Below are 16,683 nucleotides of genomic sequence, written 5' to 3' on the forward strand. Positions count from 1 at the left end.
CGCACGCTATGGCATCATGCGATCGGACAGTCAGAACGGAGCAGCTCATGCTGCGTTCTATGACATGTCCTTTGATCGCTGATCACGCTGCGGGGAGGAAACACCCGAAGAAGCACTTACAGATGAGTATAAGGAAAATGTATATGATCGGACCTCCGGTCTAACACGCCCCCCGCACGTCATGACATCACGTGATCGGACAGTCAAACAGAGCAGCCTACGCTGCGGTCCATGACATGTTCCTGGATTACGTGATTACGTTGCGAGGAGGAGCCAAGTGTAATACTCGAATAAGCGCATATAAATGAGTGCAAGGGAAATGTGAGACATATTGGACTGCAGCCTGATTCACTCCTACAATACAAGCCCCGCCCTGAAGTAGGCGGAGCCTTGGGTATAAGAACCCTTGGGATAGCAACACTTACCATCTCTGCTCATTTTACATCCTGACAGCCTGAGAGGCTGGTCATGTTAGGTTAGCTCCATCCTGAGGAAGCAACCATCTCCAAGGTTGTGGAAACGCGTAGATGGAGAGGGAGGGATAGGTTCCATGGGCCGATTCTCTCCATAAGAACTAATCTATGTGGGGGTTGTATGTTCATCATAATGCAACCCACGTAGACATATACAACTACAACTATAACAGACAGAGTCTATCATTATCACTCTAGTCAGCAGCTGTTGGTGCATCACAACAGACTGCATATACAGAGACAGAGATTTATCCAAAAGGGCATTGGATATAGGTGATAGCCTAGAATTCATTCTGGGCTACCACCAAACTATCTATGTGCATTTTATTGCAGCTATTTAAATCCTGAAGGATGAGTAGCTCATAGATGAATACTGCAGCTGTTCCATTTAATGCAGCCACTGTCTTTATTCATCTTATATATGTTCTACCTGTAATAATCACTTATACAAGTGGGAGCATCATCTCTCCGGAATAGAGCCTATGTATAAGTAGGAGAGAGAACATATTGACAAATAGAAATCTGAGTAACCCTGGATAGAAAAAGACATCAGGGAATACAAAAGTGGTAGAAGCGGTAGAATTCTCACCTGCCACGCGGGAGGCCCGGGTTCGATTCCCGGCCAATACACCTAGATTGTTGGGACAGAGCATTTTATTGCAGCTATTTAAATCCTGAAGGATGAGTAGCTCATAGATGAATACTGCAGCTGTTCCATTTAATGCAGCCACTGTCTTTATTCATCTTATATACGTTCTACCTGTAATAATCACTTATACAAGTGGGAGCATCATCTCTCCGGAATAGAGCCTATGTATAAGTAGGAGAGAGAACATATTGAAAACACACTATTATTTGGAACAACTTATCTCTATCCTTGATAATCACTGAAACTGTCGTCTGGTTGCAATTAACCTTGGTATATAATCACATGAGCCATAAGAAATGAATGGCTCATGCGATCAGTCATAGGCATAAGGGAATACCATAGAGTATCAAGCCAATATAAGCTTGGGTCTGCGTTATACAAAAACATACTCCGGACCTAACACCTAATGGTGACATATCGGGGTGATTTCTATATAAATCAATCACCGCGATATTGTTCTAGAAATAATAAGAACAAATACGACCCAAGCAATATTAATGAGCAACTGTTATAAATGGGACGACAGTACTAGTAAATGTGTGTGTCAGGTACAATATTACTGACTGTAAATTAACAGACATCACTGTACCGTGACTAATCAGAGGACATCAGGCCTACCCTGTGATAGAGAATTAAAAGTGTTCAAGGTCATTGACAGTGAGTGCTTCACCACACTTTAATAAACATCTGGTGGTGCAAGTCATTGACAAATAGAAATCTGAGTAACCCTGGATAGAAAAAGACATCAGGGAATACAAAAGTGGTAGAAGTGGTAGAGTTCTTGCCTGCCACGCGGGAGGCCCGGGTTCGATTCCCGGCTAATGCACCTAGATTGTTGGGACAGAGCAGTGTTCATCTATATATCTAAGCCCTACTGTTTTTAATTATTGTGTGACTTCTAGCACATATGAGAAAATATAAGGACGCCTTTTTATTATTTAAAAATCAATAAAAGCTAAGTTTTATTATTTTTGGTCCTTTCGGTGACAAGTTTCATTAAAGTTGAAAAAGGATTTCATTGCTACGGTGACAATTTTGATCTATAATGGCAGGCTTTCTGACAGGAGGCATAGACATCGCCCCCTGGCTAGCAGAGGCAAAAACTGTGTTCTCTGACAAAAACATGGAGACACACTTACATACGAACTCCATTAACCAAGCATTCAAGACTCTGACTAAGACATATAAGGACTTCGTAAGGTCCTGGTGGGAAGTTCAGGGATTGTCAAACTACATAGAGAATAAGATAGTACCCCGAGGCCTACGAATCCAAATCTCTCCACCTCCCAGGTTGAGAAATGGCCCCTTTATGGAGAAATGGCATAAGGAATCAGTGGAGAGCTCGCTTAAACTGATGAACCTTCTGCTTGAAGAAGAGAAACTTAATTTAGAAAAAAATAAGAGTAGTCTGGACGATCAAATTAAGGAAGTACAGAAATTTAGTGGGGAAGCAGATTTCGAAAAAAGAGAACATGCATTGAAAATGACAATAGACAAATACACAGGCTTCCTGAAAGAAAGAAAACATTTTCAGTACAATAGAGATCTTAAAGACTTTACCTATAACCGAGCCTTCGATATAAGAACGTACACAGAATCCGAGATGAGTTCATCTGAAGGGGAGGCATCAGGTAGCGAGCGCTCCATGAGGGGCACCTTCTCCAATAGAGGTAGAACAAGAGGGGGAGGCCGAGGAAGGGCACGTGGTAGAGACAGAACTCGCTCCAAAGAAAGACATTTTTTAGGGCAACCTATAATGCAGTACATGACCCGAAACAGAGGGGGGGACAGGGGTCATTCCATCGTAATGAACAGAAAGGCATACAGTAGGCCCAGAGTGTCTTCACAATCTGGACTGTCACTACCATCAAAATCTACACATAATGCACTATCCTTACCAACTGAGATAGCAACTAACATTGGGACCTCTAGAGGAACATCACTTAATGGTCCAAATGGCAATACCACTTCCCATACAGAAGTATCAGCATCCTCAGGGGAAGAAGAACTACAAATAATGAATCTGTCATCGAGAGAACTATTGGATGATGAAAAATCTGTTCTGAGAAAGGGCTTAACGTTCATTCCAACGAATAAATATGACGCATTCAGCTGGACACGCGATATATCCTTATTCCTACGCAAATTGCGTTGGAGAAAGTATTTCTCACTACAAGATAGAAAAAAATGTCAAGAACTTGGGTTAAATCTCAGTGATTTGGAAGCCCTTAGGACTTTGGAATCCCTTGAAAATGAAAACACAAGAATCCCTGGTAATGGACCCTTCACGGATTTAAAATCTAAAAATAGTAACCCAGCACCAATAGGTGAAACCCCCTTTGTTGACCTGTTTGAGGGGATGGTCAATGAAGAGTTGGCTAGACTGGGCAAGGAGAAGGTGTACAAATATCAGAACCTGACTACCGGTGAAAAAAAGGCCCTGGTGTCACTTGAAAGCGACACGAAAATTATCATAAAGCCCTCCGACAAGGGGGGCAATATCGTCATAATGGACCTGGAGAAATATAAAAAAATGTGCATGGACATTCTAAAGGATAGAAAGAATTATGAGATCTTACCAAGGGACCCAACAGATAGATTCCAAAGCGAACTGAAGGACATCTTAATATCAGCAAAGGAGGAAGGACTGCTAGGAGAAAAGGAGTTCCATGCCCTTTTACCTCAAAACCCTCAAACGGCTACCTTCTATAGTCTACCCAAGGTGCACAAGGGTTTATCACCACTAAAAGGTAGACCGATTGTGTCGGGTATTGATAGCCTCACACAGGGAGTAAGTAAATACCTAGATAGGATACTGAAACCATTTGTTGAGGCCTTACCCACATACATTCAAGACACAACTGATGTCCTCAGAAAATTACAAGGGTTGTCCTTATCATCTGAAACCAAATTGGCCAGCTTGGACGTAGAGGCACTCTATAGTTCAATACCCCATGAGGGGGGCCTCTGCGCTACCAAATACTATCTCGACCAGAGAGGGATACAATATCGACCTCATAACCATCTGTTACTTCAACTCCTCTCATTCGTATTGCAAAAAAATTTCTTCCTCTTCGAAGGAAGACACTTCCACCAGCTCAGGGGCACAGCTATGGGGAGCCCTTGTGCCCCCAGCTATGCAAATCTGTACCTGGGCTGGTGGGAGGAAACAACTGTCTTCAGCGAGGAGAATGAGGAGTGGACGTCATCTGTGGACCTATGGATTAGGTTCATAGATGACGTCCTCATATTGTGGACCGGATCCGAAGAAAAATTTTTGGAGTTTGTCCAACGCCTGAACAGGAATAGTCTGAACCTGTTTTTTACGGCAGAGATTAACTCAATATCCATCAATTTCTTGGATCTATGTATTGAAAAAACCGAAAGAGGAACTCTGGAAACAACAATCTTTCGTAAGTCCACTGCAACGAATGCTTTGCTTCATTATAATAGCCACCACCCAATACCCCTGAAGAAGGGGATTCCGAAGGGGCAAATGATTAGAACGCGACGGAATTGTTCCCGGGAGGAAGACTTCCAGGAAAAGATGAAGCAAATGGCACATCGTTTTGAAGTGAGAGGCTATCCAGAAGAAGTGATCTCAATAGCGAGTGATCACGTAAAAAATCTGGATAGGGAAACCTTATTGCAACATAAAAGTAGCAAAGAAGGAGACGGCAAAATAAGGATAATCGGTACTTATGACGATCACTCAGCTGAAGTAAGACAGATTCTAAACAAACATTGGGGAATCCTTTTGAAAGATAAAGATCTAGCACAACACCTACCTGAGAGACCCCTGATAACCTTCAAAAGGGGCAGGAATTTAAGGGACCGACTAGTTAGGAGCCATCTATCAACACCAAACACACTTCAAACTTGGGTAACAGGTAATCCACCAAGAGGCTTTTTCAGATGTGCAGGCTGTAAGGCATGCAAATATATGCAAAGGGGATCATCTTTTGTAAGCTCTGCGACCAGAAAAGTATATCAAATACGTGATTACATCAACTGTAAAACCAGTGGTGTGGTCTACGTAGCATCGTGTCCCTGCCCCCTCGATTATGTAGGGAAAACAACTCAACAACTGCGCAGGAGGGTATTAGCGCATATAGGGAACATAAATCGGGGGGAACAAACTAGTGTGGCAAACCATATTAGGGACAAGCACGGAAACAATCCGGATGTACTTACCTTCCGAGGAATTGAAATGATTAAGCCAAATGGACGGAGAGGAAATCTGGACCGGAAGCTTTTACAAAAAGAGTGCGGATGGATATATAGACTTGAAACCATCCATCCTAAGGGTTTAAATGAATGTCTCTCCTTTGCATCATTCGTCTGAAAATAGTATAATACAGAACTAAAACTAGGCCACAGTGAAGAGGGGATGTTTGAAGATTGGCGAGACAATATAGTGGAATTCCTCCGTAATCCCTAAATGATGAGTAACATTTGTTTTTGACTCGTCTATGAGGTAAAAGGAGATTAATGTCCCCAAAAGAATCGATATGAAGTTGATCTGATGGTCTCACGTAAAAACTGATGATATTGACAATAGAATAAACCTCATCGTCTATAAAGCATGCGTCCTTGCATATATGAGACATTGATTCCCATTATTACCCCCTATGGATGAAGCAAACACTCTGATCTTGAGAGAGAATCAGCTGTCTGGTCACAGAATGCGAGATTCATAATATCAAAAACAGAGAAAATGTTTTTGCCACATATATAATCAGGCGGTGGATTACTAACGTCTTGTAGTGTTCATGAATAATTATGCTGCAGTCTAAAATATGCTAATTACTTATAACGGATATATCACTTGAGGTGTACAACCGAAGTGACACACAATTTCGGTGAGATAATCGCTAGGTGCGGTAAAGATACCAATCTTCCGCGCGTTGTATGACTGGGTGACTACCAGTCTGAGGAATATGTCCAACTATGTGTCACAGGTTTAGGCGAATGAACGATTAAAATGTTCGCTGCGATCCCTAAGAGTCTCCTGTGAGACAGCTGGTTGAATATTTAATACCATCTGTAACTTACAGGAGCAGGGGACTGGATGATCAGGCCAATAGACGCTCCGAGCATCATTATGTCACGTGATCGGAGTGCTAGGCCAGCGGAACACACCCCCCCGCGCGTCACGGCATCACATGATCGTGCCTTCGGTCTGACACGCCCATCTGTAACTTACAGGAGCAGGGGACCGGATGATCAGGCCAATAGACATTCCGAACGTCATGATGTCACGTGATCGGAGTGCCAGGCCAGCGGACACACCCCCCGCACGTCACGGCATCACATGATCGTGCCTTCGGTCTGACACGCCCCCCGCACGCTATGGCATCATGCGATCGGACAGTCAGAACGGAGCAGCTCATGCTGCGTTCTATGACATGTCCTTTGATCGCTGATCACGCTGCGGGGAGGAAACACCCGAAGAAGCACTTACAGATGAGTATAAGGAAAATGTATATGATCGGACCTCCGGTCTAACACGCCCCCCGCACGTCATGACATCACGTGATCGGACAGTCAAACAGAGCAGCCTACGCTGCGGTCCATGACATGTTCCTGGATTACGTGATTACGTTGCGAGGAGGAGCCAAGTGTAATACTCGAATAAGCGCATATAAATGAGTGCAAGGGAAATGTGAGACATATTGGACTGCAGCCTGATTCACTCCTACAATACAAGCCCCGCCCTGAAGTAGGCGGAGCCTTGGGTATAAGAACCCTTGGGATAGCAACACTTACCATCTCTGCTCATTTTACATCCTGACAGCCTGAGAGGCTGGTCATGTTAGGTTAGCTCCATCCTGAGGAAGCAACCATCTCCAAGGTTGTGGAAACGCGTAGATGGAGAGGGAGGGATAGGTTCCATGGGCCGATTCTCTCCATAAGAACTAATCTATGTGGGGGTTGTATGTTCATCATAATGCAACCCACGTAGACATATACAACTACAACTATAACAGACAGAGTCTATCATTATCACTCTAGTCAGCAGCTGTTGGTGCATCACAACAGACTGCATATACAGAGACAGAGATTTATCCAAAAGGGCATTGGATATAGGTGATAGCCTAGAATTCATTCTGGGCTACCACCAAACTATCTATGTGCATTTTATTGCAGCTATTTAAATCCTGAAGGATGAGTAGCTCATAGATGAATACTGCAGCTGTTCCATTTAATGCAGCCACTGTCTTTATTCATCTTATATATGTTCTACCTGTAATAATCAAAGTTCCAAGGCAAAAAAATCTTTCCGCGCTGCTGTCGAGTTTCTCTTACGAGGAAAAAATGAATATGAACTGTCGTAGCAGACAGTAATTGAACATATAATTCACTGGTTTTAATTCCAAAGAATAAAAATACAAAGCATGCTGCAGGGAATAGCTCTGCAGCAAAGATCTTTACAACGCGTTTCAGCGTTCTATAAAACGCCTTTATCAAGTATAAATAACATACAAACAATCCCACATTATATAGCAAGTCTTACCTCTCCGGAGGTGGGAGTTCCCAGTAGTTCGCGCTCGCCTCCATGCCGTGTCGCTATGGCGCGGCATCAAAGCGTCATGAATGAATAACGGAGAGGGTGTTCCGGCGTAAATGTACGCTAATAATGAACGTAAACTCCGTAGATGTGGAGAAGGAGATACGTAAAATGCGTAACTCTCGATCTCCTGGAATGGAACAAGGGTAACTCCAACCTCTAGAGGGAAGAGTGTATCATAACCATTTACAATTATCTCAATCCATTACAAATGAGAGTACAATAAAAAATAATATACAGTTATATGAAAACTTATGTGCATTGGTCTCTGAAAAAAATATATATATATATTTTACACACTTAGGGTAATGTTAAAATTCAAAAAAGGGGTCTTGCAAAAACTACCTCCCAATGATAAATTCATGTCAATTGATATATATAATAAATGAACATGTAAATAGATATCAACTTATACCAAACATCGAATTAAAAAAAAAAAAAAAAAAAAAAAAAAAAAAATTTTTTAGAAGCCATATTCCAAAAATGCCAATAAATACATATAGTAAATATACATACAAATGGATATCACAATTTACTACACATCCAAAAATTAATAACTATAAATGTATAAGAAAATATAAAAAAATATATATGTATAGATCAGTAATAACGGGTTTAACTATTAAAATTTTTAAAATTTTTCCAAAACTTCGTTCAAACCGAAAGGGATTAGGGTATTTAATCTATAAATCCAAAACATCTCTCTCGTTCTCAATTGTGCGAACGAGAGAGTGTGGATGTGTTCTAAAGGTGTAATTTTCATAACCTTGGAATTATTTATTAAGATCCCCGTTAGCTGATTCTCCCCCCGATTTTTTAGAGGAGGAGTCACCGGATCTGACTTTGTTAGACCCGGTGGCGAATTCATTAGAACCGAAGTTACTACGCCCGCCCCAGATCATCCAATCGGTAGACCCCCTTCTCCCCATTGTAACCATGGATTCCACACCCCTGAATTTAATGCGCCCCCAAAAAATTTTTCAATTCTATCAACCCCTCCCCCCCAGAAGAACCACGAAAAAAAGAGGGTTACAAGAAGACGGGGAAAAAGAGGAGGAAAACGATCCCAAAAAAACAAGATTAAATCACCAAATGAAGTAGTAAACAATTTGGAAGCTAGAGAAATTGGTATTTTTAACATATCACAGCACCTTCTTTTACGGAAAGAAATTGATGTTCTAGCCAAAGGACTCTCCTTTTGTCCGTCAAAAAAAGCCAATATTTATGATTTATTTGTTGATTTAAATTCTCTGATAAGGAAATTGACATTAAAAAGACACTTTGCGATCCAGAAGAGCAACCACATAGTTAACGGGGGAAAAAAAGAAGAATTATTTACTCTTGATGACCCCATTACAACGGGATTAAAACCAAGAAGTCTTTTTTTCCCTGTGGAAAATAAAGGCAAATATATTGATATGTTTTATCAAAATGTATTAAAAGAGTTTTCTTCTTTGTGTAACACGAAACATTTTAACCAGTCGAATATGAGCTTTGACGAGGTAACCACCATGAAAAATTTGTCTAACGATAAATCCATCATTATAAAGAAAGCAGATAAGGGTGGTGGCACCGTAATCATGGATACCGAGTACTACAATGAAGAATCTCTTAGAATTCTGAGTGATAAAAATTATTATAGAGAATTAAGCTCAGACCCGACGAAAAAAATATTAGGTGCCTTGGTGTCCCTAGTTACGAGAGCCTTTGAGAATAATTGCCTTTCACAAGAAGAATTCAAATTTATCTGCAACAGGAACCCCGAAATTCCGTATTTTTACTTCCTACCGAAGGTTCACAAAAATATCGAAACACCACCGGGACGACCAATCATATCAGGGATTAATTCAGTTACTAGCCCCTTATCCGAGTATATTGACAAGCATTTGCAAAGATATGTAGTACATGTACCTTCTTATGTGAAAGACACAAGCCACATTTTAACCCTTTTAAAAGATTTTATCTGGAAAGACACCTATGTGTGGTGCACTCTGGATGTTTGTTCCCTGTATACAAATATTCGACACGATTTAGGAATAGAAGCAATTTCATACTATTTAAATATGGACCCTTTAATGCCATTAAAACAAAAAAATTTTTTAATTGATGCCATAAACTTTATATTGAAAAATAATTATTTTTTATATAATGGGATTTTTTATTTACAGACCAATGGTACGGCGATGGGCACGAAATTCGCCCCGAGTTACGCTAATCTTTTTATGGGATTTTTTGAACGAATTATTTTTAATGACCCGAGAATTGTATTTTTTAGACGTTTTATCGACGATATTTTATTGATTTGGGAAGGTGAAATAGATGATCTTAAAAAATTTGCTTTGGAGACAAATAATAATTCTTTTAATTTGAAATTTGAACATGATTTGAGCAAGACGGAGGTAATATTTTTGGACCTAGTGATATCCTCTGAGAAGGGTCACATAGAAACCAAAACCCATTTTAAAAAGACTGATTGCAACAGCTTTTTAAAATTTTCAAGCTGCCATAAGAAGGAATGGAAGACGAACATTCCTTACGGACAGTTCAAAAGAATTCGTAGAAATTGTTCATCAACTGAAACATACTCTTCACAAGCTGAAATTTTAAAAGGTCGTTTTAAACAAAAAGGCTACCCCGCTAATTTAATTGATGCAGCCTATACAAAAGCGCTTAACGAATCCACTGACCCAACTGCATTGCTCCAAAAAACAAATAAAATCGATGCAGAAAGTAATGTGTTATTCATTACGAAATACAATTGTCAAGCAACAAGAATAGAAAAAATATTGAGAAACAATTGGAATATTTTATTGAAAGACTCTATTCTAAATAAAGAAATATGTGACAGCCCCAAGATAATCTATCGTAGAAACAAAACAATACAAAATACATTAGCTCCATCCAATCCACAAAATAAACTTGCTATAGAAACAACAACAATAAAAAAACCTTTGGCAACAGGAGTCTACCGTTGTGGTAAGAAAAAATGTAAATGTTGTGAGAGCATCACGCAAGGGAGAAAATCAGTGTACTGTCCGAAAGAAAAAAAGCACATAAAAATCAACCAATTTTTAAACTGTTGCTCAAAATTTGTAATATACTTGATTGAATGTCCGTGTGGACTGCAGTACATAGGACGTACTATGAACGCTCTGAACATCAGGGCGAACCAACATAGATTCAACATTTCAACGGGTTATTTTAAGCATAGTGTTTCTCGCCATTTTTTAGAGAAACACAATAAAAATCCCAAGGTTATGAAAATTACACCTTTAGAACACATCCACACTCTCTCGTTCGCACAATTGAGAACGAGAGAGATGTTTTGGATTTATAGATTAAATACCCTAATCCCTTTCGGTTTGAACGAAGTTTTGGAAAAATTTTAAAAATTTTAATAGTTAAACCCGTTATTACTGATCTATACATATATATTTTTTTATATTTTCTTATACATTTATAGTTATTAATTTTTGGATGTGTAGTAAATTGTGATATCCATTTGTATGTATATTTACTATATGTATTTATTGGCATTTTTGGAATATGGCTTCTAAAAAATTTTTTTTTTTTTTTTTTTTTTTTTTTTTTTTTTTTTAATTCGATGTTTGGTATAAGTTGATATCTATTTACATGTTCATTTATTATATATATCAATTGACATGAATTTATCATTGGGAGGTAGTTTTTGCAAGACCCCTTTTTTGAATTTTAACATTACCCTAAGTGTGTAAAATATATATATATATTTTTTTCAGAGACCAATGCACATAAGTTTTCATATAACTGTATATTATTTTTTATTGTACTCTCATTTGTAATGGATTGAGATAATTGTAAATGGTTATGATACACTCTTCCCTCTAGAGGTTGGAGTTACCCTTGTTCCATTCCAGGAGATCGAGAGTTACGCATTTTACGTATCTCCTTCTCCACATCTACGGAGTTTACGTTCATTATTAGCGTACATTTACGCCGGAACACCCTCTCCGTTATTCATTCATGACGCTTTGATGCCGCGCCATAGCGACACGGCATGGAGGCGAGCGCGAACTACTGGGAACTCCCACCTCCGGAGAGGTAAGACTTGCTATATAATGTGGGATTGTTTGTATGTTATTTATACTTGATAAAGGCGTTTTATAGAACGCTGAAACGCGTTGTAAAGATCTTTGCTGCAGAGCTATTCCCTGCAGCATGCTTTGTATTTTTATTCTTTGGAATTAAAACCAGTGAATTATATGTTCAATTACTGTCTGCTACGACAGTTCATATTCATTTTTTCCTCGTAAGAGAAACTCGACAGCAGCGCGGAAAGATTTTTTTGCCTTGGAACTTTATCTTTTAACCCATTGAGGGGATTTTCTCCCTTTGGGGTTTTGTTTCTTTCCTGGCGACTCTCCTTCCTCATCGAAGGATATTGGGATTCTCTTCATTTACTACGGGTCTACCTGGACTACAGGTGCCAGCGGGCAGCTCCCGTATGATCGTCTGGTCTATGGGAACCCCGCTGGGCACCAGGTGAGTCCTTTTCACTATTTATTTCCTGGTGGCGCGGATCATTATTTTGACCTGTAATAATCACTTATACAAGTGGGAGCATCATCTCTCCGGAATAGAGCCTATGTATAAGTAGGAGAGAGAACATATTGACAAATAGAAATCTGAGTAACCCTGGATAGAAAAAGACATCAGGGAATACAAAAGTGGTAGAAGCGGTAGAATTCTCACCTGCCACGCGGGAGGCCCGGGTTCGATTCCCGGCCAATACACCTAGATTGTTGGGACAGAGCATTTTATTGCAGCTATTTAAATCCTGAAGGATGAGTAGCTCATAGATGAATACTGCAGCTGTTCCATTTAATGCAGCCACTGTCTTTATTCATCTTATATACGTTCTACCTGTAATAATCACTTATACAAGTGGGAGCATCATCTCTCCGGAATAGAGCCTATGTATAAGTAGGAGAGAGAACATATTGAAAACACACTATTATTTGGAACAACTTATCTCTATCCTTGATAATCACTGAAACTGTCGTCTGGTTGCAATTAACCTTGGTATATAATCACATGAGCCATAAGAAATGAATGGCTCATGCGATCAGTCATAGGCATAAGGGAATACCATAGAGTATCAAGCCAATATAAGCTTGGGTCTGCGTTATACAAAAACATACTCCGGACCTAACACCTAATGGTGACATATCGGGGTGATTTCTATATAAATCAATCACCGCGATATTGTTCTAGAAATAATAAGAACAAATACGACCCAAGCAATATTAATGAGCAACTGTTATAAATGGGACGACAGTACTAGTAAATGTGTGTGTCAGGTACAATATTACTGACTGTAAATTAACAGACATCACTGTACCGTGACTAATCAGAGGACATCAGGCCTACCCTGTGATAGAGAATTAAAAGTGTTCAAGGTCATTGACAGTGAGTGCTTCACCACACTTTAATAAACATCTGGTGGTGCAAGTCATTGACAAATAGAAATCTGAGTAACCCTGGATAGAAAAAGACATCAGGGAATACAAAAGTGGTAGAAGTGGTAGAATTCTTGCCTGCCACGCGGGAGGCCCGGGTTCGATTCCCGGCTAATGCACCTAGATTGTTGGGACAGAGCAGTGTTCATCTATATATCTAAGCCCTACTGTTTTTAATTATTGTGTGACTTCTAGCACATATGAGAAAATATAAGGACGCCTTTTTATTATTTAAAAATCAATAAAAGCTAAGTTTTATTATTTTTGGTCCTTTCGGTGACAAACAAACAAAGAATTACGTGTAGAGATGAGCGAGTATACTCACTAAGGCACTGCTTGCTCGAGTAATGTGCCTTAGCCGAGTATCTCCCCGCTCATCCCTAAAGATTCGGGGGCCGGCGCAGCTGACAGGTGAGTTGCGGCGGGAGAGAGGTAGAGAGAGATCTCCCCTCCGTTCCTCCCCGCTCTCCCCCACCACTCCCCGCCCCCTGCCGGCCCCCGAATATAGGCCATGCCACTCATGTATATGACTCCATTCAAAAGAATGGGGTTTGTATTCTTGCAAGATTTGTACATCTGGTAACGCACAAATCTCACACGATTTGCCATGTGAAAGCAGTCTAAGTGTCTGACTCCCCTGCCGCCACTATAGAACTAGGCCTGAGGTACTAAGTGTTCCTTCACACAGGCACATATGTAATTACGCACACCTCAGTGCAATGTATTTGCACCCTGACCAATTCTCTTTTGTGTGCATATCTGTGTATTTTACTGTACTCTTTGCGAGCGGGACACAATCACACCCCAATGTAAATAGCTATTTCATCTAACAAGTTCCAGATGTGTTCGGTTTCCTGTGGAACTGCACAGTGTATTGCCCAGCTCCTTGCGTATTGTGTGTGCGTTTGGGAACCCCCCATAGACTTCTATGGGGTCTTGTGGTGCCCAAATGTATACAACAATAGAGCATGCTGCGTTGTTTTATCGTGCTCACAAAATGCACATGCGAAAAAGGGAAATGAGGACAAACCCTTTGAAATCATGCAAAAACGTAGACAAATATGCTCATGTGAAGGAGCCTTATGGTGGATTTGATAAATGTAGAGGCACACAAGCATAACATAACTCATCATTGTTGGATCCGCCACAAACAATGCTTTTTTCATTTATGTACAATTCTGTTCAGACTGGACACTTGACAAGCGTGGGGAGCTGAGTGGGTTAAGTGTTGGCTTGTCAGAGCGGCTCTTACCAGGCTCCTTTTCCCAGAGGGATGACACATAGCCAAGACCAGCGCAGGATTGCAGGCCACCGTCGACACCCCTAGGAAAGGGAGTGCCAATAAACAGGATGATGGGGGTAGTAGTTATCATGGCTGACGCCACAGTTCCTAAACACGGATATATCACACGGCGGAGAATAAACACTGACACTGGTGTATAGTACCTCGGGTCCCCAGGAACAGTTAGGGCCCGGTATAAATGTTACTTGAATGAAAACAATGGTACAAGGCAGTTTAGACTTTCAGCTTTACAGTGCAATTAAAATTATGCTGTGCAGAAATTAGACTTTAACATGGCTCTGTTAGACTGAAAGACGCATGTGTGTAAATGAAGCCACAGAATGGCAGTATCTCCACCCCACTCTCATAGACTTCTGGACGCGTGGGTGTGACAATTATTCGGTGTACCTCTACACGGTGATCCTGAATCTGGATGGCCGAGTAGCAAAATCAGACAATTAAGACTTGTTTTAGTACCTCTGCACTGGCCTCGTCAAGGGAAGTGATTACTTACAAAGCTCTCTCTTAGGCTTGGGGCTCACTCCACTCTCATTCACAATGCAGTCGCTACGGGAAATCTCTCCTTCTCCTCCATCTTCACTACAAGGAAGCTGAAGGTGCTTCCATGTGGCTCTGTGTTAGCACTCTATTATTATAGATTTTATTAGAGTTAACCTCTCAAGTGCCGCAGCTGTGCAACATACACATTGGAAATCACAAGACAGACTTTGCACAGTGCATCTACATAGGATAAACATGTATGACATTTATGGAGGGGACCAGGATGATATTCTGGGACACTAGTGCCGCTATAGCTATACATAATTTGTGTGTGTTGGTGGAGGGAGGGGTGGGGGTCGAAGGTAAATAGGACAGGTATGTGGATACAATAAATGTCTATGTCTAGCTTCACATGGGCGTATGTGCAATATATTTGCGCTATGAATTAGGCTTTTTTGCACGCGTATCAGCGTGTTTTACCGTACTGTTTGCACATGCAGGGCATGTTGATTTGCGCACGGCAGGTGAACACTTCCTGATTTAAATGGCTATTTAGCTCAATGAGGTCCAAATTTTGTCTTTCACAGTAATATGCAGTGTATTGCGCATCCTATTGCGTGCGCATTTGTACACCGCCCTCCCCCCATAGACGTCTATGTGGACCTTCAGTTCACAAATGCTCAAAAAGATAGAGCAGATCTGATTATTATTTTTTTTGCACGTGCAAGAAATGCGCGCATAACATGAGGGTTGTTAGGCCAAAGCCCTCATTTGCCACAATATGCGATCATACGCAGGCAAAATTGAAGGGATATGCAATTCCAACGCTGCAATGCTTATGCAGCATTTAGCACATAGGGCGCGAGAATGAGCCCTTAAACTCTGCTATCCAATTCGCCATTGATGGGGTCCAGGTAGGTATGACTTTAAGAGCTATTTCTTGCCTGTAAGCTGCAGTAATTTTTCAGCCCTCAAGAGCTTATTAAATCTGGGCATCCATGCAAAAAAGGACTTTTTTTTAAAGGCCATCATCAAAATGAAAAACTATTTGTGATTGTCATTGTTCAGTATAGGTAATACAAATAATAGCAGTCCACCGCTAATAATAGCAATTTAATGGACAAAATTTGAGTTCATAGTTTGGAAATGCTGTTACTGTTTCTCTGATGCATTGTGTTTCAGACAGCCAAATATTTAGGACACGGCGTCCGCAGATAATCAGATGCAGTTATAACTTTTACAAAGTGGATGGAACAACAAGTGGAGGTAATTACCATAGATGTCATAACAATCAGAAGCCATATAACACGAGGCAGCTAGCAGAGCACTTCATGAATGCACTTCTAAAAGTTAAAGGGATTTTGCCACTATCTAAAATTGCTTCACAACTACTTTGTACTTCCTGGTTGCTGCTGCCCAGGACATGTGACTGCTGCAGCCAATCACTGGCCACAGCAGTGACCTTCTATAAGCAGTAATTGGCTACAGCAGTCACATGTCCTGAGCAGCAGCAACCAGGAAGTACAGAGCCCTCATGCAGCGACGCCAATAAATAAATAAAGGAGTTCCGATTTTTTAAAAGGGAGGAGGAAAAAAGCAAAAAAGCTCCGTCACTAAGGGGTTAATTAAAAAAAATATTTTAAAAATGTTATCTCTTAAATCAGTGGAAACGTGTGCAGTCTTTTTGTGCATGTACTATGCCGTACCAA

The sequence above is a fragment of the Eleutherodactylus coqui genome, chromosome 6, assembly GCF_035609145.1.
Source record: "Eleutherodactylus coqui strain aEleCoq1 chromosome 6, aEleCoq1.hap1, whole genome shotgun sequence".
NCBI lineage: Eukaryota > Metazoa > Chordata > Amphibia > Anura > Eleutherodactylidae > Eleutherodactylus > Eleutherodactylus coqui.